Source organism: Chlamydotis macqueenii, chromosome 12, assembly GCF_036417535.1.
Source record: "Chlamydotis macqueenii isolate bChlMac1 chromosome 12, bChlMac1.mat, whole genome shotgun sequence".
Lineage (NCBI taxonomy): Eukaryota > Metazoa > Chordata > Aves > Otidiformes > Otididae > Chlamydotis > Chlamydotis macqueenii.
The window spans coordinates 19,090,890-19,113,202 of record NC_141567.1 but is presented as its reverse complement, the minus strand read 5'-3'; the positions used below and the strand labels follow the sequence as shown (position 1 = coordinate 19,113,202).

Sequence of the window (22,313 nt, the reverse complement as noted above, 5' to 3'; positions counted from 1 at the left end):
GAAGAGGCCAAACGCTTCTTGTTCCTTTGCTGAAGCTGACGTAGTTTGGAGTGGTTATTATGGATGTTAACACTGTGGTGCTTTTAATTCTGTCGTGTGGCTGTATAAGATAACCTGGTTAGCTTCTGTAACTGCAGACTGTCTTAAATGTGCCCACCAAGAGCTGTATTGACAGAAATATAGCTACGTTGGACTGTGTCACAGTGCAATTGGATGTGAGCTCAGTGCCTTAAGGTTAATCTGTTGGGGCAAAACCAGCTGTAGAGTGGTGCAGCTCTTTTATCTGGTTACAAGGAAAAATGTTTACTAATGGCTGTTCTTAGAGAATCACAGGATGGTTTGGGTGGGATGGGACCTTTAAAGCCCATCCAGTCCAACCCCCTGCAAGGAGCAGGGACATCCTCAGCTAAATCAGATTCAATTATTTTAATTGTATGATTTTTAACTGTCACTGGGGCCTCTACCAGTAAGAAACTAATTCACATAAGGGGCTGGAGTTGGCATAACTATTGATTTTCTCATATTGATATCGACACATTGGTACAGAAACCACTCGCACCACTCTAGCAGTGGCGCAACAGTTAAACGATACCAGCAGTGTAAGGGAGGTCCTGAGCCTCCTTGGCCGCTACACCAGGCAATGTCTTGTCACTTGTAAACGCTTAATACACCCAATCCGAGGGCAGCCGGATCGCTTGTCCGGCGTACCGGCTGCTCCGCTGCTGCTCCGAGGCCGCCGGTGCCCGCAGGGCTCTGTCTGAAGCCTCGGGGCAAGGAGCAGGAGGGGCGAGCGTCCGGACAGCGCTGGGCGAGGTCAGCGCGCCCAGGTGTCGGTGCGGAGGCGGGGGGTGTGTGTGTGTGTGTGCAGGGCACGGCTGCGGGCCGTCAGCCCACATTTGCATTGTGCTGCGAGCCCGCCAAGCGCTGCAGCCCCGCGCGCCTCCGCGCCGCGCAGCGCCGGCACCGAGGCAGTAGCGGCGGGAAGCGCGCGCGCGCGTGCTGCCGCAGGGGTCGGGCGGGCGCCTCGCGCCTCCAGAGCAGCCCTTCCCGCGGGCGGCCCCCGCCCGGGGCTCGCTGCGCCCCTCAGCTCCATTTTCCTTCTCGGGGTGAAAAATCATGCGCTCCCCCGGTCTTCCTCCTCCTCCTCCCTGAGGAGCCGCCGTCCCCCCGGTGACTGGACCGGCAGAGCGGCAGCGACGGTACCGCTTCGCCGCGGCCGGCGGAGGTGCCGCTGTCTCACGGCCAGGTAAGGGGAGCCCTCAGCCCGGCGAGACAGCTGAGGCGGCGTTCCTCTCCCGCCGGTTTCCGGGCGCGGCAGAGGGCTGGACGGGCGGGAGCCGCGGGTCGCTCGGGCTGGCTGTGCGGGTGCGTGCGCGTCCCGGGCTTCCCGCGCCGTGGGCCAGGCGGTGGCGGAGCGGGCCGGGCCGTGCCGGGCGAAGGGCGGTGGAGCGGTCCCGGAGTGATGACGCGCTTCCTGCCCTCCCCGCCGGGGGTCTGCGCCTGGAGTCCGCAGCGGCGGCAGCTGCGGGCGGCGGTGGAGCAGGCGGGAGCGGGGGGGAAGGAAGGAAGGAAGGAGGCGAGCGAGCGGCGGGGCTTAGGCGCTTTGCAATGCTACAGTAACGTCTTTCCCGGTAGGAGCCCGCGAGGACCCCCTTGCCCTGCCCTGCCGTTGCACGTTGCATAGAGCGTCTGGTCCGTGCGGAGCCATGGAGAGGGGGAAGGCTCCGCGCGGGGGTGAGCGGCGGGAGCGCCGAGCCGCTCCGTGCCTGCGGCCGCCCCGGCTGCCGCTGGGTTTCGCAGGCGGGCGCTGCCTTGCCCGCAGGCGGCAGCTGCCGGTCGCCGGTTCCGCGGCGGGAGGCGGGAGCTGCGCTCGGTCCGGCACAGGCTCGCCCGCACGGAGCGCTGCCCGCCCAACAAGTTGCCGATTGCAGGGAGGATAGCAACAGTCCAGCCCAAAGCCCTGCGGGGAGCCCGGTTGCCACGGCCCGGTAGGGGCTCCGCCGCCGGGCGGTCCGAGCCCCGGGAAAGGGCGAGCGCCCCCGGCTCACCTTCCCTTCGTCAGGAGCCGGGCTGGGAGGGAAACCGCGGTCCTTTGGGATTCCCCCCTGTGCAGGATGGGGTTGGTGATGATGGGAGGCCGGCTCCTCCCGGCCCCTCGCAGCCTGTCTGGGGGAGCTTCGTGTGGCCGGGGCGGGGGCGGGGGGGTTTGCCCGAGGGACGGAGCTCTTCGCCGTTGGGCGCTACTGGTGACCGCGACGGAGGGGAAAAAAGCCCAACCCACCACCTTTTCGCAACACGTTGCGAAGCGACGACCTCCCAAGGACGATCGTGCCGCGTGTATCTGTATCTCTCCGTGTACACGTCCGCCTCTTCCCCCCAGAGCGGTGGGATGGCTCGGGTTGGAAGCGGGTCGCAGGCCGGTCCCCCGGGGCCACCCTGGAGGGGAGGGGAGGACGCGTCCGCCCCTGCGCAGCGCAGGGAGGGTGGGCGGGCGGGTGAGCCGCGCTGCTCCGCGGCCTCCCGCTTCCCCGTGCCGGCGGCTCTGAGATACCTGCCCCGGAGCAGCGGAGCGGCGTGCCAAAGCGCTAAACCTCTCCCGGTGCGAGGCGGCCGTGTGTGCTTGCAGAGGGCCTGTCCGTGTTGTGGGCTGATGTCCCCCTGTGTGTCCTGGCAGCTCTCTTTCCTCCATGCCCCTCTAGCAGATGGCTGTGGGGTGCAGGGCACAGTCTTGCCTTCGGGTGACTAGAGGGCCCCGACACAGGGCCGCTGCGTGGGAGCACCTGTCTGGGAACTGGGGCCTCTGCTGTCTTTGCGCTCACCTTCTGTGGTGCTTTTGTTCTGCTGACCAGCCACCTCAATTTATTTGGGCTCTACTTTTTGCATATTAAAACGCTACTGCAGTGTCTGGTTAGAAAGATCGTTGGGATGTGCATTGACTGAAAAAACTCTGACAGATTAAACACCGTCCGCTTCCCTCCAAATCTTTTAAGAGTTTATTTTGCAGACCTGTATTTTAGAGCCAAGTTTGAGCCATATTACGTTTCAAACCAGAAAGTCAGTTCTGCATTTGAAACTGTTATTTACAGGCATCAGTTCCACATCGTCAAGAGAGCCCAATAGCTGTGGAAAAATGTGCATATGTTTTAAAAGTGAACAAGCAATGCATTTCTGAGATTACTCTTGCTTATGTAAAACATCACTTGCTCATATGTGTATGGCAGAGTGTTGCAAGTATGAGTGCAAGCTGCCAGGGTTAATTATAAACACCATACGAATTGTACTATATGAAAGGCTTTCATATCTGTTTGAGATAATGGTCAAATGTTCTTCCAACAATACAGCTGTTAGCTAACTTAACTGGATTAAATTGGCTGAACTACCTTTTCTCCTTTAATATTCAAAACATGGTATTTTCAAGGCACTGCCTTGAGATTGAAGGTTACCACAAGGAGGGCAAGGGGGGGAATCTCTTCTTTCTGGAAGGTGCATTTCATGTGATTTTTATAATGCCTCATTTAACTCACAGGTCACTGCAAAACTAAAGGGTTGAGTGGAATTTTCGTCTAGATTGTTGGTGGCAAAATTATTGAGCTTAAGACAGACAAGAATACTTATTGTTTCTGGTTGCCAATCTAAATCTTTGGGTTAACTGTGAGAAACTTGGGCAATACTTAAGTTCTAAGTCTCAGTATAAAACTTGATAAAGACTACTGCAGTTTCATATAGGATACTCATTGATTTTACCATTCAAATTATAGCAGTTTACCCTGAATAATTGTCCTGTATGTTCTTAGAGTAACATCTGTTGCATGATATCATGTAATGGAATGTAGTACAGCCTAATTTAAGTTGATTTGAAATGTTGCCATTACACTGTAGTAGTGCCTGAGAGGGTGAGAGGTTTTTTGGTGTATGTGTGGTGGATGGATTTGGTAGGAGTAGATGGTGGTGAGAAACATGAACTTGCATTTGAACTGCAAAGGATTAAGTAATTTTACTCTGAGCTTGGTTTGTTGTACAGTTTTACTTAGAATTCTTTCATCGTTTCCCAGCTAATCTAGTCAGCGAATTCTACTTATGTTAGGAAATGTGTCTATAGTTATATTTGTAACTGACTAGTACAAAGCACGATTACAGTTGATTGAAGTCTTTTATTTTGGAGAGGGAAGAGTGGGCTTGAAAACTATCTGGCTGTGGCATAGCTTGAACTGCATAATCTTCGTGATGACTTAAATTTTTTGCTGTGAAAACCTTCTCTTATTTGGTATTGTTTCTACAAAGATTTGACTCTGCACAGCAAGGATGTTCTGAAGCACTAATATTTGGATTGTGTCACTTTATATGCTTACCTATTATATCTGTGCAAATTCAAGTTCTGGGCAGCTTCCAAAAATGCCAGTACTTAATTAGTCACTGCAGCTAGACAGTGGTACAGACATCCACCTCCATTCCTTCTTGTGGCATTGTAGTGTCAGATAGCTATTGGGATGTCAGTGTTGTATGTTCATGAAATGTGAGCAATTCTGTTTGCTGAAGCATCATTCCAATCCATAATTACGGCATTAACGTACCGGAAACACTATTTGAAGTAGTTCTCAGATCATAGTCCTATCTGAAGCTCAGAGATTTCAGTAAGCTGCCAAATGTGTAGGCATCCTGATTTTTTTTGAAATATGGAAAGTTTCTTCCTAATAAGTTCTTATCCAGATACTGCCTTTGCACCATGCCATAATTAGGAGAGAAGTGTGAATGTGTTTATAGACCACTGTATCCAGCTTTCAACATTCTTTTTTTTTTCCCTGCTCTTGAATCTTTAAAAGGTTTGGCAAGTCTGCTTATGCATGTTTTTGCAGACAGTAGAATGCTGATGCAAATTGAGAACAGCAAACAAAATGGTTGGGTGTTGTTGCAAATGGGGGGAGGCTGTCTTAATAGGCAGTATTTTGCTTATTACGTTTCATTTGTGTACCTTTGGATTTTAGTGTCTCAGTGGGGACAAATGTTACTGGGATATAGCTGGAAATTGTGGTTTCAGGTAGTCTTGTCTGTTAGTACCTGAAGGAGAGTGCAGATTTTTGCTTCTGGGGTTCTGCTTTTGACCACACATGGTTATAAGAGTATTAATTAAATTGAACTGAAGAACTTCTAGGGACAGGGAAGATGCAAATGATAGAGCAGAGTTGTTGGTTTTTTTGGGGTTTTATTTTTTTTTTTCAGAGTAGTCTGGCTCCCAAGTTCCAGAGGCTATGTTAAGCAGAATAATCAAGACTTTTGAAACTCTTTAGATTGTTATTATTATGGACATGGTGCTGTGTCTTAAGCTCTTTTATGCCGTATTTTTATTGTTGTGATTAAACAATCTGTTCCTTTTCAAAAAGAATGTCTGGTTGCCTTGAAGGTAGCCCGAGCTAGTTAGATGCATAAAGTGCTAGGCTGCTCCACAGGTTGCTGAAATCCTGGATCTGATTGCCATTTAAAGAATTGTGGCCATCTGTCTCTGGGTGCGGTAAAGACATGCCTTTTGAGTGAGACTGATACGCTTTAGGATGAGAAGGTGGCGAGGAGTCTGTGGTTAGTTTTGGTGCCAAACTTGTAACTGTGAACACTGAATTTTCTATGTTTCTGTCCCTGCTAATGCTGCTGAAAACCCATTTCACAGTAGTGTCAGAGAACCATTTCTCTGTGTTCTGCGCACACATGCTTATCTTGGAATTGAGTTTGAATTAGCCTGCATACTTGAAGCAATCGTGATAACATTTTGATGTTTTCCACTTCCAAGATGAGATTCCATCCCCAGAGATCCACCCCCTCAATTCTCAAAGCTCCAGTGCTTTTTTTACCCAAGCCTCTTCATAAAGCTAGAAAATGCACTGACTGACTTCATAAGGTGAAGTTGACCATACAACAACAAGTCTTGTCTTAAAACCCCTTTTACAGTATTACAGTGCTGACTTCTTACTTGTAGTCCCTTTACTTGGCAGCAGCCAGTTGAACTGCTGCCAAAATGGGTCAGACTGGCACTTGAAACTGCTTTCCTTGCATTCTCAGTAGGTAGCTCATCTTTCTGTCTTTGGGCAGCAGCAAGAAAATGTGAACTGTACAATTCACTGAAGCAAATTGTAAGTGAACCTGGTGTCTTGCTATCTGGCAGCTTTTGTGAGGTTGAGATTTCCTGTTTCTGTGAAAAAGTGACAGGCTCTCACTCTGCTAAATCACACCAAGTAACAACTGAGATAATAAAGGGTCCATGGTACTATGTGGGCTGTTTAGTTTTTCAGGTTGAATAACAATTTCAATTTCTCAGCTGTGGTAGAGAGGTTTGTTACTATAGTGTATCAATGTGTTCAGTGTTTTGCTGAAGTGTTTGGCATAGAGGTACGAGAACATCTTAAGTAATAGGATTGCCTTCAGAGTTGTGTGATGCTTTTCTCATTCCATGTTCTTGTTTAATTTCATATAATGATCTCTCTTACCTTTCTTAGGACTTGATATCTGTGATATGGCAAATAACCCTTTGTTTCAGTTACTTCAAGTCTAGCAAATACTGTGGTTTGTTGACAGTGGTGGTATGTACTGATGGGAAAGCTGTGATTTTTTTCCTGGGATGTGAGATTTAAAGTTCAGATAGAAATATATAAGCATAAAACAGTTTCAAAAACTTACTGATAGTAAAAATCAGGCACAAATTTGTACAGGTGGAAACATTAATTAACCTGAAAGGCACTTATGGCAAGTATCTTTTAGCTTTGAAATTAAATGTGCCAAATGCTGTGTAACAGCAAACAGCGAGGTGGCACTTGGCAGAGAGAATGGAAGCAGCAAAGGCAGGTTGTGAATGTCTGACAGAAATTATGATCCCTGTTGAATTAAAGACCTATGGTAATCTAATGGGAGGGATTGTGGCAGGAATGTGGTGGTGGTGTAGGACTGAAGCACATAATGCTTAGACGCAGTAAAAATGTTGGAATACCAGAACAGAGTCAAAATTTAGCAGTGGGGCTGCAAATAAATATGTGAGTAAATGAGATGAGGAAGCTGAACTTAAATATTATGATTCCCTGCAGCCTACAAGTTTTGTAATTCTTCCTTGTGATTTTCCCATTTTTTACTAAAATATTTTCTTAGATTATTTTTTTTCTTACAGTATAAGGAGACATCTGTTGGCAAGGAGGTATCTGAACTACCTGGAGAAAGGATCAAGTGGGAGCCACCACTGCACAGCAGAAATGCAGGGTCGAGCAGAAGCAACCAGTGGCATGTCTCCTGGGTCAGGGTATTACAAAAGGCAGTGTTACAGGGAGGAAGAGGTAAATGTCCAACTTCGATTTAAAAAAGCAAAGGTTCTGGGAAATGAGATCACTCTGTTGTGAAGTTTTAAGTACTCTTTGTAAATGTTATATGCAAAAGCTGACGATGAACCCCAAGAACCCAAGATCTTGTAGTACGTACCATCACTGAAAAATGTTTGTTTGTTTTTTAGTTTTTAAAAAATTCAGTGGCTGCATTTGCAGTTGTGAGTAAGGTCCAGATCAGCCTGATTGTAGCTGAATTGCCTGTTCAGCTGCACTGTGATACTAACCAGACTTAAAAGCAGCTGAGGAGAGAAGCATAACTGAACTGTGAAGACAAGGTAGTTAACTAAACTTTCCCTGGTGAGATTGGACAGACCAGACTATGGATTAAGTGCAGAACAAACCCAGACACGGAGAGAAGGAGAGTTGCAGTGGATCTAGTGGGCCTTGTCTGAGGCCTTTGTATGTAGAGGATGTGCATATCTAAGGAGTCATTTCAAATGGATTCACAGGTGCTGTACGGGTGAGTCATGTTTTGTCCTCTCTCTGTCCTTAGAAAGCCAAGAAAGCAAAGGCCAGGCTAAACAAAAATAACTTTTCCCAGGAGTAGGAAAGCAGTCTGTTAGTGGTGCTACCTGCATCCATTGCGCTAGCTGTGGGTAGTTGGAGGACCTAAGACCCTTCAGTCTTTTTCCTCTCCTTTTGCACGCTGCCAGTTTTGTTCAAAATGACCACCTAATTCCAGAACATGCAGATACTTACGTAGAATCAGAATAGTTTGGGTGGGAAGGCCAGGAATGGGACATCCATCACCAATCTCTTGCAGGGAGATGCTTAGCTGCTGCTGTGTGGCTGCTTCTGAAAGAAAATGGTCCAGTCTTGAAAAATCCCGTTGTAACAGTCGCAGCAAACCATCCAACATCAACATAAAGGCTTCTAGTACCATGGAAAATAATAATTTGAAGCTTGATGATCTTGAAGAGAAGAGCAGTTATGTTCAGTCAGTGACCACCTAGTGGCACAGTGCAGGTAGAAAGCCCAAGCGTGCAAATTTCTTGGTAGTATTTTTGAGGGGGGAAGGAGGAAGTGTCACTTTTGCTATCCTAACAACCTTTTTGCTGCTGCCTGTTTTGCAGCACTGACCCATCCATCCCAACAGTTGATGGTTGCCTGAGCTCTAGTGCAAATATTTCGTGAGTAAAATTGCTCCATGAGAAGATTTAGGGGTGCTGTTTGTTATCAGGTGACTTCTCCTTGATCAGTACTCTTAAAATTCTGGTTCTTTACTTCTTGTTTACTTCTTGAAAGCAAAGGCTTTCAGCAGCCTGTATTAATTGCCGTGATGATCAAGGTACAAGCCAAATTTTAATCCATTTTCTAACAAAAAGCAAGATATGTGAAATAAGAAACCATAGGATTTAAGCTTCACAATTCTTTTGCTTTCCTGTAAGGAATCCCATTTTGCCACAAGATAACTAGCAAGCCGCAGTGTGGGGATATGGCTTTCATGGTTACTCCTCATCCCGTTGCAAGGTATTATAAAGGTTCTACTATTTAAATATTTTGTTTTTATAAAGTCAACCATATCAATGACATTCTGTAGCACTTTGTATACTTCTGGCTCCAACTTTGCTGCAGTAGCTCACCTGTGAATGATGCAATGAAAGAATTTCACACATGGTTCTATCTGTAACCTTTATAACCTTTACACAGGATTTTTTTTTTTTAATTCCAGTCAAAGTGGAATCCATCAGTGATTACACTTGCAGAGTTTGTTCATAAAATGTTGTTTCTACTAAAAAAGAATTTACTGTTGAAGACATTGAGTCTTCTCCAGTACATCTTTCCTGTTGTGACTCACAAAAAAACCTAGTTCCCAGTGTATTTTATCGTTGGAACAATCTAGGATATACCCTAAGTTGAGACACGTCAGAAACATCTGTACTTTCAGCCAGCAGTATAGCAAACCTCCCACACTGCATAATTTGTTTCAGTACTTGTTACTTCAAATCTTTCGCTGTTTCGTATGAATCTTCCAGCAGTATTTGTGACAAAGGAATGTCATATTGTTTTCTGTATATTATTTCAGCCATTTTTTTTACTGCAGCAGGAAGACCAAGTGCTTCCCCAATGGTATGTGGCTTTGTTTCTGTTGCCATTGAGAAAGAAACCTTAAAAGAGGCTTCTGAAGATTTATAATTTTTTTTTTTTTTTTAGTAAAGTACTATATTGAGTATCACATGACTTGAAACCAATGCTGAAGAAATTGTAGAGATTTGTACTCATATTCTGGGTGCTTGTTTTTTCAATGTCTTGCTAGTCATGATGGCTTCATGCTATCATTAGCCAATATCTGAAGGAACAATGTTCATCATCAATGATAGCAGATGTAAATCCATGTTTCAGATAGTCATCTTCATAATTTCAGATTTTTTTGGCCAACTTTTTGTGAGATCTGATTAGATTGTTGATTTTACCTCATAATGTATCTGACAAGGAGCTTGTGCTGGGAGTAGGAGATCAGTTGATGCACATGGATTTTGAAGCAAAAGCAGTATCTGTCATGGCATCTGTATCTCTGATGTAACATAACACTTCAGAGTCCCCAAGGTCAGAGGTGACTTGAGCAAGATTGTGACTGTAGAGGGCCCTAAGCCATTTGTGCGTTTTGCTGGTTAGAATTCCTTGTCTTCATTTGCCTCACATTCTTGTACTTTAAGATATGGTATTTAGTAATGTGACCCACGTGTGTTGTGACAGCATGCAAATTTTTATGAGCATGCCTTTCTGAGTTGCGGCCTTAGGTCATACCAGTTATACTTTTAGAAATAAGCATTCCTAAATTATTAAAGTGTTGGTTGGTTGTTTTTTTTTTTTTTTTCTGTCTGGGACTTCTAAGAAGGGACAGCAGTTCTTATTCAGTTTGTTTAGCAGCCATCACAATGTAGTTCTCATCCTGCCTAAGGCTACAGCTTCTTCCCTTGAAGATAAATTTCGAGCACCTGCTAAACATCTGCTATCAGGCACCAGTACTGTCTTGGTACCCACCCAATAAGTGTATCTCTTCATGTACAGCTCAGCTTTCTGTAGCTGTCATACGAGTTGTAAGGAATGAAGTACAATTTTAGCTCCTGAAGAAGGTGCAAAAGCAAGGTGGGATTGCAGATAACAGTCCTTTGGGTAAAAAGGGAAGATTAAAGCAGGGAGTTGCTTTTTGAAAGTTGTTTACAAGGTACTTCTTGAAACCAAAGGAAGGAATGTAGAATGAAGACAGAAAATAAGAGTAAAAAGAAAAATGAGAAAAGCATCTCTTTTTTTTTTTTTTTTTTTTTAAAGCTGTAGTTTACAGCTTTGTAAAGACTGAAGATTTGCAGTAGTGTGGTATTGACTATGGGTTGTTTTTTTTTTCTGAACTGTATACTCACTTCAGATTTCTTGATTAAGGTGTGCTTTTCACTATTTAAACCAAAACTGTGGTGTTACTACCTGTGAAATAGTCTTTGTACTACCATTAGCAGATACAGAAAGCAATCATCTCTTCATAGAAACAGACTTTCGAGAACAGTTGTGATTATTTAGTAACAACACTTATTTCTGATGTCTTGAATCTATTTTTTTTTCCCCTCAAGTTCACTTAGTGTTTTTTAAGGTGTTGTTAATAATCATATAAGCTGGTAATGCACAATAGAGATAGTTATTGTTTAGGTTTTTGTGGTGACCAAGGGATGCTGAAAATTAAGGAAAATATGTTTGACTTCCTAGGGCCCTAGATTACATCTAAGTCTTATGGGTTTAGGCTTACAACTTAGACAAGTGCTTCTTCAGGCAATGTAGAAAACTGTACATATAATATAAAACACAGGTTTCTAATTAAGAGGGGGATTGTGGTAATGTTCAAGTAAAGAAAAGGTTTTTGTTGTTTTTTTGTGGAGATTTATAAACCTCACTCTGGAGATTTCCAGAGGGACCATGACAGGCTGGAGAGGTGGGCCTGTACAAACCTCATGAAGTTCAACCAGGCCAAGTGCAAGGTCCTGCACCTGGGTCATGGCAATCCCAGGCACAAATACCGGCTGGGTGGAGAATGGATTGAGAGCAGCCCTGAGGAGAAGGACTTGAGGGTGTTAGTAGACAAGAAGATCAACATGCACTCTTGGATCCCAGAAAGCCAACTACATCCTAGGCTGCATCACAAGAGGTGTGGCCAGCAGGTCGAGGGAGGGGATTCTGCCCCTCTACTCTGCTTTGGTGAGACCCCACCTGCAGCACTGTGTCCAGCTCTGGAGCCACCAACATCAGAAGGACATGGACCAGTTGGAGAAGGTCCAGAGAAGGCCAGGAAGATGATCAGAGGGCTGGAGCACCTCTCTTGTGAGGACAGGCTGAGAGAGTTAGGGCTGTTCAGCGTGGAGGAGAGAAGGCTCCAGGGAGACCTTATAGCAACCTTCCAGTACCTAAAAGGGACTACAGGAAAGATGGGGAGAAACTCTTCAGCAGGGCCTGTAGTGATGGGACAAGGGGTAATGGTTTTAAACTAAAAAAGGGTAGATTTAGACTAGATATAAAAAAGAAACTTTTTCCACTGAGGGTGGTGGAACACTGGCCCAGGTTGCCCAGAGAGGTGGTGGACGTCCCATCTCTGGAAACGCTCAAGGCCAGGTTGGATGAGGCTCTGAGCAACCTGATCTGGTTGGAGATGTCCCTGCTCCTTGCAGGGGGGTTGGACTGGATGGCCTTTGAAGGTCCCTTCCAACCCAAACTGTTCTGTGCTTCTATCGAGATGAGCTGCCATTTATAAATGGCTCTAAAAGCGTTTTATAAATAGTAGTTTGGGCTGCCTCCATGTCAAAAGAAGAACTTTGCTGTATGACAGTTACTACACTTCAAGACAATGTAAGTTACGAGATGGGGAAGCTGTGCTGTGTTGCATATACTTGATATCTTTTAATCTTCTGAACACAACTTTTCCCTTATACACAGAGGCATGAGTCAAAGCCTTTGAAGCACTATGGAAATCTGTGTATGGAAGAGTAATGACTCTGAGGGAATATGTGTTAAATAAATGGATAAAATAAGTGGGTATGATGTGTTGAATCTGTCTGAATGGGCACCAATACACCTGTGGCCTTGGCATTTGACTACTTATGGTATTTCAAACTACACAGTAAAATAAATCCACCTAATTAGTGTTGATGATCAGAAAGAACTATATATTCATTTATTTTGAAGAATGGAAATAATCTAATATTATTTGTTTAACTTCTTACAGATAAAGACTCACAAGTACATGGTATTTTGAATGCTTCAGCATGGTTATTCAAAGTCAGAGACAAGGACCAGTCTTTGTGCTGAAGTGTCTAGACGTGAATTGAAATCTGGAACTATTTTTGCAGCATTCTCTTACATAGAATGGTGATGTATCATACCCTGTATCAATGAATTCCTGCATTCCATTTTTGGTTTCTGCATTCTCTCATATAAGTGGTTTTGATAGTTCAAGGCTGAGTCTGATAGTTCATTTGCTTCACACAGCATGTGTTCAATCTATGGACTCTGGCACTCTTGAGGATCAGAGCTGGGTATCCATATGGGCAGGATTGATGTGGTTATGCACGCTATAGTAGAAGTCCTCAACTTCTGCTGCAGCACAATTTAAGTGGGAACAATTTTTTCCTTGCATTGCATATATAGAGTTGGCTGAGTAATGATTTTACTCTTCTCAGAATTGTTACAGGCATGTAATTGCGCTGTCAAAGGTGAAGGCAGAGACCTTGATAGGCAAGGGGGAAGTAACTATTTGTCTCATAGTAAATTGAGTTCCTGAGCCCAAATGTCAGGTTTGGATTTGAAATTTAATTTGAAATAGTGACTTTGCAGGTGTGTTCAGACCTAAGGCTTCAGTTTGAAGCTTTATTGAACTTGTATCCCTCTATCCCTTCTTTCACTTCTCATTCTTCAGTAATCTTTCACGTACTCATTCAGCATGACAGAGATAGCAAATCTGAATCTCTGTATTCTGATGATACTTGAGAAATTCTGAGAGTAGATTTTGCACATAAATGTTAAGAGTGTTAAAAGTATTTTCTTAATTTGCAAAAGTCTGTGCTTTTTCAGGAAACTTAATATGTTCAAATTGCTACATTATTTAAAAAAAAACAAACAACAAAACAAAAAAAACAACCCTGAAATTGGCAGCTTCCGGTGGTGGTCCACTGGAGGTCTGTCTGATAGATGCTAATTTAAATGTAGTCAACAAATTACATGCCTAACTTTATTGTTGTATGGCTTTTGTTTCTTGTGTAGCTGATACTCAGAATCCAGTGGTGTTTATAGTATCATTGAACGGGAATTACCCAAAATTCTAGGTAAAATGTAGCAACATTTTTTTCCTAAAATTATTAGTTAGCAGAATAAAAATAAACGAACAGTATAGGTGAACAAGGCTATTGTATTTAACGCTGTCTCTGTTTTAGGATAAGAACATGTGAAGCACGTCCTTCTGTTACAGGCTTGTATATCCAGTGTACTGGCATAATAATGTGAAAACCACTTCTGAAAACACTTGTTTCAGTATTTTTTTTTTTTACAATGCTGTACAGTGAGAAATTCAGTTATTTTTAGTGATGCAAGTTCATCTTCTGCCCTGGATGAGTGAATTGCCATCTCTTACAGTGAATTCTAAAAATCAAACCTAATGTTTTTGAGCTAGGTCACATACCTAATGATATTTTGTCTTGAGATAGTCAGCAGTTCAGGAAAGGTTACAAGTATTTGGTCCATTTTGCCTGGGGATATATTTCTCTTTTTGTACTCCAAGTGATGTAACTGACCCCATCTTGCAGTGACATGTAACTTATAGTTTATTCCAGCTTCCTGAGCATTAATGCCACTTTGGCCGAAGGACTTGTAAGGAGGCTTTTTTTGCTTCTGGCTTGATCTCTGCTTGTGCCTCGTTTAGGATTTTATATGTTACAAGATTGGTTAAAATTTAAATGAAGATTAACTATTAAGTGTGTGTTTTTAAGTTTCTTGCTTGGTTCTAATTGCAAAATAGAGGAAGTCATAGAAATAGTCAAAATAGTCAAAATTGTGTCTTACTGACTTACGAAGCTTTCCAGTTGCTGCCTTAGAATGTTGTGTTTGAAATATTTCTACCTTTTATTTTTCTTTCCCTCCCCTGCAGAAAAAGGTGCTTTGAGAACTGAGTGTTAAATTGGAAATGACCTTACTTGCCTTCAGTTATAAATAGCAGCAAGAGGGAAAGGGATTCCCCTGCTGCCAAACTCCATTCATGGCATTCTATTTTGGTTCAAACCATGTCTTACAATGCGCTTTGACTTCCAGCCCTCAACATGCAGCAACATATTTGGTTGTATTCCAAAAACTATATACTTGAGGTCATGATCAGGTAAAGTTACTGTGACTCAAGCGCCCTTTTTTTTTTTGTCTGGGAGTTAGTCGAGCTAGTGATGCCACAACATTTATTGAAAAAAGGCCCTTTTGATATTTGCTGCCATGTGCTATTTTGTGTGCTTCATGCATTGATCTGGGCTATGTAGAATCATGAGTTTAAAAGCTGTTAGTAGTGAAACACTACTGTGCCTGAAACTTGAAGGAAATAAGTCTTACGTGTGTGTCAGCTTGAAAGGACAATACATTTTCTTTGTTCATATGGCTTTCTCATATGTGACTACGGTTCTTGTGCTGTATCTATTATGGAAGCTAAGCACTTGAAATAAATGGTAAAATAACTCAGTAGTATTTTTGTATGTGTTCTTCCTTCAAGACAACATATTTAAACGTCATTTTAAAAAATCTGTTATGTGAAGCATTAGTAAGAATATACCCTTATTAAATAAGGTAATTAAATATTTATAGTGCAAACTGTTCTCAACCATTTCATTACATATATTGTGTGGCTGACGAGCTGATAAATTGTCTTACTAAAATACATCTTTGGTCAAATGCAGGTTAGTACTGGCATTCAGTTTACACCTTACCTTCAAGTCATACTGTTTATGTCTCAAACTTTGCAATGCAGTAAGTGTTGGTGTGTTGGGAGTGAGCATTGGTTACTTGAAATGTGATTGATGCTTGATCTTGAAAGTAATGCCACTGGGACAATGTGTTTCCTGATTCAATGGTTTCTAGTGGATTGAATTAAAAACACCCGACTTGTATAACAGTATCTGTATTGTGTAACAGCGTGCTCTGTATCTGTTAGGTGCATCACAGAGAAGAAGTAGTGGTGTACCATTATTTTTTACATCACTGTGATTTAGTTTTGAAGGGAAAATGAAGTTAAGTTTGGCTTCTGGCTTAGTTGAAGGGCTAGTTAAATCGATTTGATGTTAGTATTAGTTTTGTGTCATTTCCCAAATCAAGACAGCAAAACTGTGGGAGAAGGTAGAATTAGGATGAAAAACATGAGCTGCGGATAGGCTCATGTCAATCCTCTTCCATCCTTTTGCTCCTGTCGGACAAACTAAAACCAGATTTGTCTGGTTCATCCTCTCCATGATTGACACAAGTAGGTTTTGAGTGGTGATTGTTTCTTCACAGCATGCCTCACTTGTGTTCCCCCCTCCCACCCATTTGTTCATTGTGTTGAAATTCTCATTTAGAGATTGGACATTTTATAATTTAACAGCTTTAAACCTTTATGACATTTGTCATTTAGTTCAAAATGCTGGAGCGAAGACTGCTGAAGCAGTTAATGATGAACCAGTCTTTCAGATGTGTTCCTTGTTTCATGTCTTCCTTTCCACTATCTTCAGTACTCATTCAACAACAGCCACTCCTCTCCCAATTTATACTTAAGCCCGGCAACAAGTTTACAACTAGTTGAATTTAAGAAATGCGTCCTTAAATGCATCCTGGAGAATGTATGCTGCTTAATTTAAAAACTTCCAAACAGTTGCTGAGCATAAATCTAAGACAAATTGTAGAATTTTTCTGGTTGGAACCTGAACAGACCTACACAGCAAACCATACAACACTTAATAGATTTAGCATTGAATATCTCTGTGGGCATTTTGTAACTTACTAGGCAACATGCTATTAAAATCCGGCTAATGCTGTACTTAACTTGGTATCAGCTCAATTTCATGTGACTGAAACCCAAAAGAATGATAGTGGTGTTGGCTGTTCTCTTCCGGAATAGCTTGTGTTGCTTCTGGTGCCTATCTCCACGGTCCTGTGCAATGCATCTGCAATATGGTCATTGCAGTTTGGAGGACTTAAGCTTCTTTATGCACCAGCCATTGGTTTGAAGACTGAATAATTTTCTCTGTATGGGAAACCCTTGCTGCATAATTGAAAGTATAATGGGAAAATGTTAAGTTGTTCAAGTGGCTTGAAAAGGCCATGTCCCTGTTTTCCTGATCCTTAAGGTCAGAGGCTATATGTTTACAATTTTCCCTTACACGTGTGTGCGTGCACACGGCTCGTCTCTAATAACCAATTGCTGGATCCTCTTGACTACTGTTATACTGAAGTTGTAGGCTGGAATTGTAGCAATCTGAGTTTGAGAAACTGGGTCTACTTGCTCCTCCTGGTTCTTCTGTGGGCATTACCAGGCTCCCCAGATGATGTGAGGAGAGACAGTATAATACTCTTAACGCAAGTTTGTCACTTAGTTGGTAGCTATGGAATTGTCTTTGTTCACAGAAGTGTTTCTCAAATGTGTGAACGAAGGTGGAAACATTTTATACTTCAGAGCGATGTAACAGGAGTAATGCGTGTTTGGAGTTTTTTTTGTGTCCTGAAGACAGAAATATAAGGAAACAGAAGTCCGTGGTGGTGTGTAATGAGGAGGAAGCTGCTACTCTTGGCAAAAAATACCTCAAAAGTGGAGGTTTATATTTTCCTCCTCGTATGCACTTGAATTCTTACCTACCATGGATGAGGTATGAACCACAGTGTGGAAGGCATCTGTGGTAGGAGTGCAATGAGAAAAGAGGTTGCTCAGACTTTGCTGTTGAAGATAGGAGAGGGGAACAATGTGAGAAAGTTACCCGCAGTGATATGCACGCGGCTGCTAAATAAAAAGTCTAAAATACTGGAAAAGAGGGAACTTCTAGGGGGAGGTGATGTTGTCTAAATGTTGAGCAGGGGTTATGATGACAGATGTCAGACAAACTTTTATACCCACTAGTAAAGCTACAGAATCAGCAGAGTGATCTCTTTGGAAATGTTTGATATTTTGTCTGAGCTATTGATGGGCCAAATCCCAGAATAAAACACTGCCAGATAGCAGTCTCAGTAATTAGTCCAGGGTTTTGATACACAGGTCACTGGTAGAAGATGAGGTCCAGTGTCTTGTTTCACCTGAGTTGTCACCTCAAGTTTAAACACTTGGAATGTGAGCAGAATGCAGACAGGTGGCACAACTTTGATGTAAATTTGTCTTGTAATTGTGAACTTTTTTTGGTTTACAAATGTGACTTTTGGTCTTAAACTTAGATGACTGAAATATTAAACACGGTGATGTTTTGTTGAATAGCAGTCTTTGTTTTCAAAAAAGTATTACAGAAATTTGAATCACCCACATAGCCCTCCACAAAAAGTTTGTCAGACACTCAAAATTTTCTTTTAAGGTCAAATTCTCCTCACTTTTTTTTTTTGTTACTATGTGCAGCTGTGTCATAGTTTAGCCGTGTCATAGTTTAGCCCTGCTCAGGACCAAGTGAAAAATACCACCCAGTCAGTCACTGTCCCTCCCAGTGGGATGGGGAGGAGAATTGGTAAAGAAAAGAAGGCAAAACTGGTGGGTTGAGATAAGAACAGTTTAAGAGAACAAGAGAGGAAAAGAAAGCAGAGATGGAAAACAAACAAACAAAACCCAGTAACTGAAAACACTGGAGCACATAACTTACGGTAGAACAGCTCACAGTGGATCCTGATGCCCAGCTCCCTCCCAAGTAGCAGGATGCTCCCCTCAGCACCATCCCCACTGATACACTGAGCACGGTGTCACAGGGGAAGGTGTAGCCCTTGGGCCAATTTGGGTAACCTACCCCAGCTGTCGGCTAATTGGTAACCTGTCCCGGCTGTGTGCCCAGCCACAGGTGCCACCAGCTCCAGCCCCTCTCTCAGCACAAATGAAAATTAACTCTGTCCTAGCTGGAACCACTACAAGCCCATAGATGTTTCCTGTTAAGACAGGACTGTTATTTTAACTTGCCACTTCCCAACTCTGTTACTTACTGAATGAAACGAATATGTTATTTTTTTCTTTTAATTCTTCTTCTAAGCCAATTCTTTGCTCTTCTCCCTGAGATCTTAGCTCTTCATCTTTCCGAGAAAGGGTTGTGAATTCTAAAGGTATTATATAGATGAAGAGGAAGGTGTTTATCATGTGGTGGCTGTACACAAGAATCTAGGTATGCTTCTTCAGTGAAGAAGAGCAAGATAGTCAGTGAGGTGCCTGGGGATTTTACAGCTGTTTGTGTTTTGAGCCATAAAATTGCAGCATAGGTTAACCTCCTTCAAGTTGGACAGCAAAGCAGCTGCTCCTGCTTCATACAGCTACAATTCCATTGACTACATTTTACTACCTTTTAAGGGGTTTTTGAAACTGTAGAGCTAAGCCTAAGATAAGCTGTAATTCAAAACAGCAGAGTTGGAGTCGTGGTGCTACAGGTGTTATTAGCTCGGCATGATAGGATGGCTTTTTGTAGTGCTGAGAGCAAATATTAAGGAAATGAACTGCTGTGTTAGTCACCTTATTGCTTTTCTCCTATCTCCGTTGGTGATCTTTCAGCTTATTTCTATGGACATTTTCCTTTAAAGAAAGGAGAATAACAAATGTGAGTGTAAAATGGCTTGATAAAGAAACGCTGAACCCATATATCTTGTATGAGGAAAATACAGAAAGGTCAAAAGTCATTATCTCCTCTTTGGTGAAATTTTTTCAAATGTGACACTTGTAAATATACGGCCCAGATTTTTACAGGAATTTCACTTGCAACTGTCTAGTGCATTGAGCTGGTGTTAACGGAACAGATCACTTCTTGTCACTTGAAGTACTGCAATGAAGTGTCTTTCATACTTCAGGAAAGTGTGCTTGGTTCAGCTTTGAAGTATAATCTTTTTCAGTTATACTTTTTTGCAGAACAATAAATTCCTTAAGGAAGTATTAGTGAACCTAATACTGATACCTAAGTATTACCTAATAGTAATACCCAAGGAGTACTTAAGCAATACCTAATACTAATACCTAAGGAAGTATTAGTGACCTGCTGGCCACGTGTCTTTTTATGCTGCTCAGGACATGATTAGCTTTCTCTACTGCACGACAGTCTGATCTGCCAGTTGAGTAGACTAAAAGTATCTGTTATATGCTGCTAGTACACACACTTGTGGTGTATCCCGTACTTTCTTAAGGTGGAGAACTGCTAATCTATTAACTCTTCAGCTTTGACAGCTCCTTGATAAACTCATATCTTGTAAACATGAAGTAGTTGAAGACCTTTATGCTGTTGCATTCCAGATTGCTTGCTTGCCAAGTGTGTGGGGTAGGCCTTTCTGTATTTCTGACTTGTAAACAAAGCTTCTATTTATTCCAAATGAATGGCGGCTAAATAAAGTAGGCTGCAATATCTATGGCCTTTATTAAAAGCAAAGGCTTAAATGAGAATTGGGAGGAGGAAAAAGCCAGCTATCATTCCAGAGCAATGTAGCTTGCAAAAATTACTGTTTTTATTGTATGCCAGACTGTTTGTTCCCTTATGTTTCTGAAGGCCTGTGCTGTTCAGCTGTACTGTGCACTACAAACCTATGTTCACAAGGAGCTTTGACATCTGTAGCACCTGTGAAACCAGAAGATATGTTCATGTGTTTGCGGGGAACTCGTATTCAGTGCTGCTTTAGCTGTGAGAAAGCATCTTAATAAGACATGATAAATCCCATTTTTAGTCAAACTTGAGCTAGTTGGGGAATTTGAGTTGTTTCAGTGCTAGGAACACATTTCATGTTAAAAGTTTTAGGGACAGAATGGAGAAACTTTTGCTTTTTTAGAGAGCTGCTTTAGCTACTAAGGTAGAAGAGTTATCTCTTCTCTGGTTACAGCCCTACAGCTGAAAAATAAAATGCAGTCTCCCTAGCTGTGGAATGTTATTCTTAGGCACAAATGTAGAAAACAGAGGTGACTGCCATATCCAACCTGATGTTGATAAAATACTCTATTCCATTCTGTGTGTCTTGTAGTCTTCTACAAACATTGCAATGAAATATATGAAATCTTTATCTAAGTTAATTATTAAATGTTATCCATCTCATCCTATTAGCTATATATCATGTAAATTATGAATGCTAAGATGGATGAAGTGAGTGAATTTGGGGAGTGAAAAAGCATGATAATTTGTTTTTAAAAGGTGATAACCTTGTGTTGTCTGCCTTTGACAGAAGTTGCCATAAATGCTGTTCTTAACTTGGAATATAAACTGAATATTGATTATGCAGTTGTAAAAGCTGTGAAAGTGAAACCTGTTTGTTAGGCAGGTTTGCATAAATCTTTGTCCGGAAAAAGCTCATTGTTGTGCAAAATTACATGCACGTGAGAGCTTACCTTTTTCTGTACAGTGGAAACGGCAGAAGAGCGAGCCTAACTTTGAACTTCTCTGTTGTTCATCTACTCTAACAATAACTGCATCTGATGGAAAACCTCTTTGAGCTATTTCTTTGCTTCTGGAGCATCTGTGTTTGGGTATTTTCTCTTCATGAAGGATTTTAAAGGCTAGATCAGTAGTGCAGGCCTTCCTGATAACTTTACTATTAGACTGCAAAATCTATTCTGGTATGCTCTTCCTCCAAGGTTTCAGAACAGGTACTGTGACTGCTGTGAAGAGAAGACTTTTGCCTTTTCTGTTACCCGCAGAAGTCCTTCATGTCTAATTTGTATCCTGATAAGCACTATGTGTGAAAGGAAGGCTGTGGTGCATATAATATATGTTTACTGGGGTAGCAACACTTCTCTAAGGGTGCAATTCCAAGGTGGGTTGGTTTAGATTGAGTCAAGGTTGGTGCTGTCTTGCTCTTCCTTCCTTCTTCCCTTATGTCAACCTTAGCATTGGCCCGACTGTGCAGAGAGCTAGACTGGAAATTTCAGCCTGGTTGAAAACTAATATTGTGGAGAAGAGGGGTGCGGAGGGGGACGAAGTTGGATGGTTCAGCTTCCTGCATCTACTTGCTATGAGCAGGGCTGAGTGCCAGTGTAAGGTATGAATGGGAAAAACTGGGTAGTGGGGTAAAGGCAAGGATGGGGTTGTGGCAATGCTGACTGAGACGGGACCACACTCCCGGGGAACCTGCTTCTCTTAGTAGAAGTGATCTACTTGCTAGGGGTGAGATTCCCCATTATGAGCTTCTGTTTTGCGTTGGTTAAAAAGATTTCTTCTGGAGTGCAATTACAGATGCTAGGTTTGCTTTAATGCCTCCAAGCAGGCTCAGGTTATGCAGCAGTGCTTGACTACAGCTGACACCATTAGTCTCTTGTTTTCCTCGCGGCTTGGTAGTCTGATTGTCTGGTTGCAGTGGACCTCTGGGAAGGAAATGGTTATTTGAGCAGAGTTCAGTTTACATTGTTTCTTGTGTGATTGTTTTAAACTAAGCTGTAGTATGCAATTAAACACTGTAATGGACAATTTAATTTCTGTGTCTTTCCTGATACTCGTTTGCATGTCTCTTAAAACTCGAGCAGGAGTTGAAGAGGAGAGTGGATAGATATGAAGCGGGGGGGGAACCCCAATGTAGAAGCAAACTTATTGGGGGAAGATTTATTTCTTTATTAACCATCCTTGTATCTTGTATACATTTGTGGGCTTTCTGGATCAGTGTTGTTTCACTTGATTTCTTTAGTATTACTTTTTTTTTTTTTTTTTCTCTTTTCCTGACTCTTTCCAGTAAGCATGGGAAAGGACAGGGTCCTTTACCTGCAAAAAGGTAAATCTACTTTCAGCTGAAGAAAAGCTAGCTCTTTCAAAGATTTGAAGGTTGTATCATATCACTTTTGTTCTTTTG

The 22,313-nt window shown here is 42.6% G+C and overlaps 1 protein-coding gene across 1 annotated transcript in view; it reads left to right on the top strand.

The window, feature by feature from the left end:
- Positions 1–1,591: 1,591 nt before the first annotated feature.
- TLN2 (talin 2) overlaps positions 1,592–22,313 on the top strand; it is a 184,594-nt gene continuing 163,872 nt past the window's right edge. The window contains exon 1 of the mRNA XM_086756871.1: positions 1,592–1,631. The gene's annotated coding sequence lies outside the window, so the exon portion shown is untranslated. The remainder of the gene's footprint in view (positions 1,632–22,313) is intronic.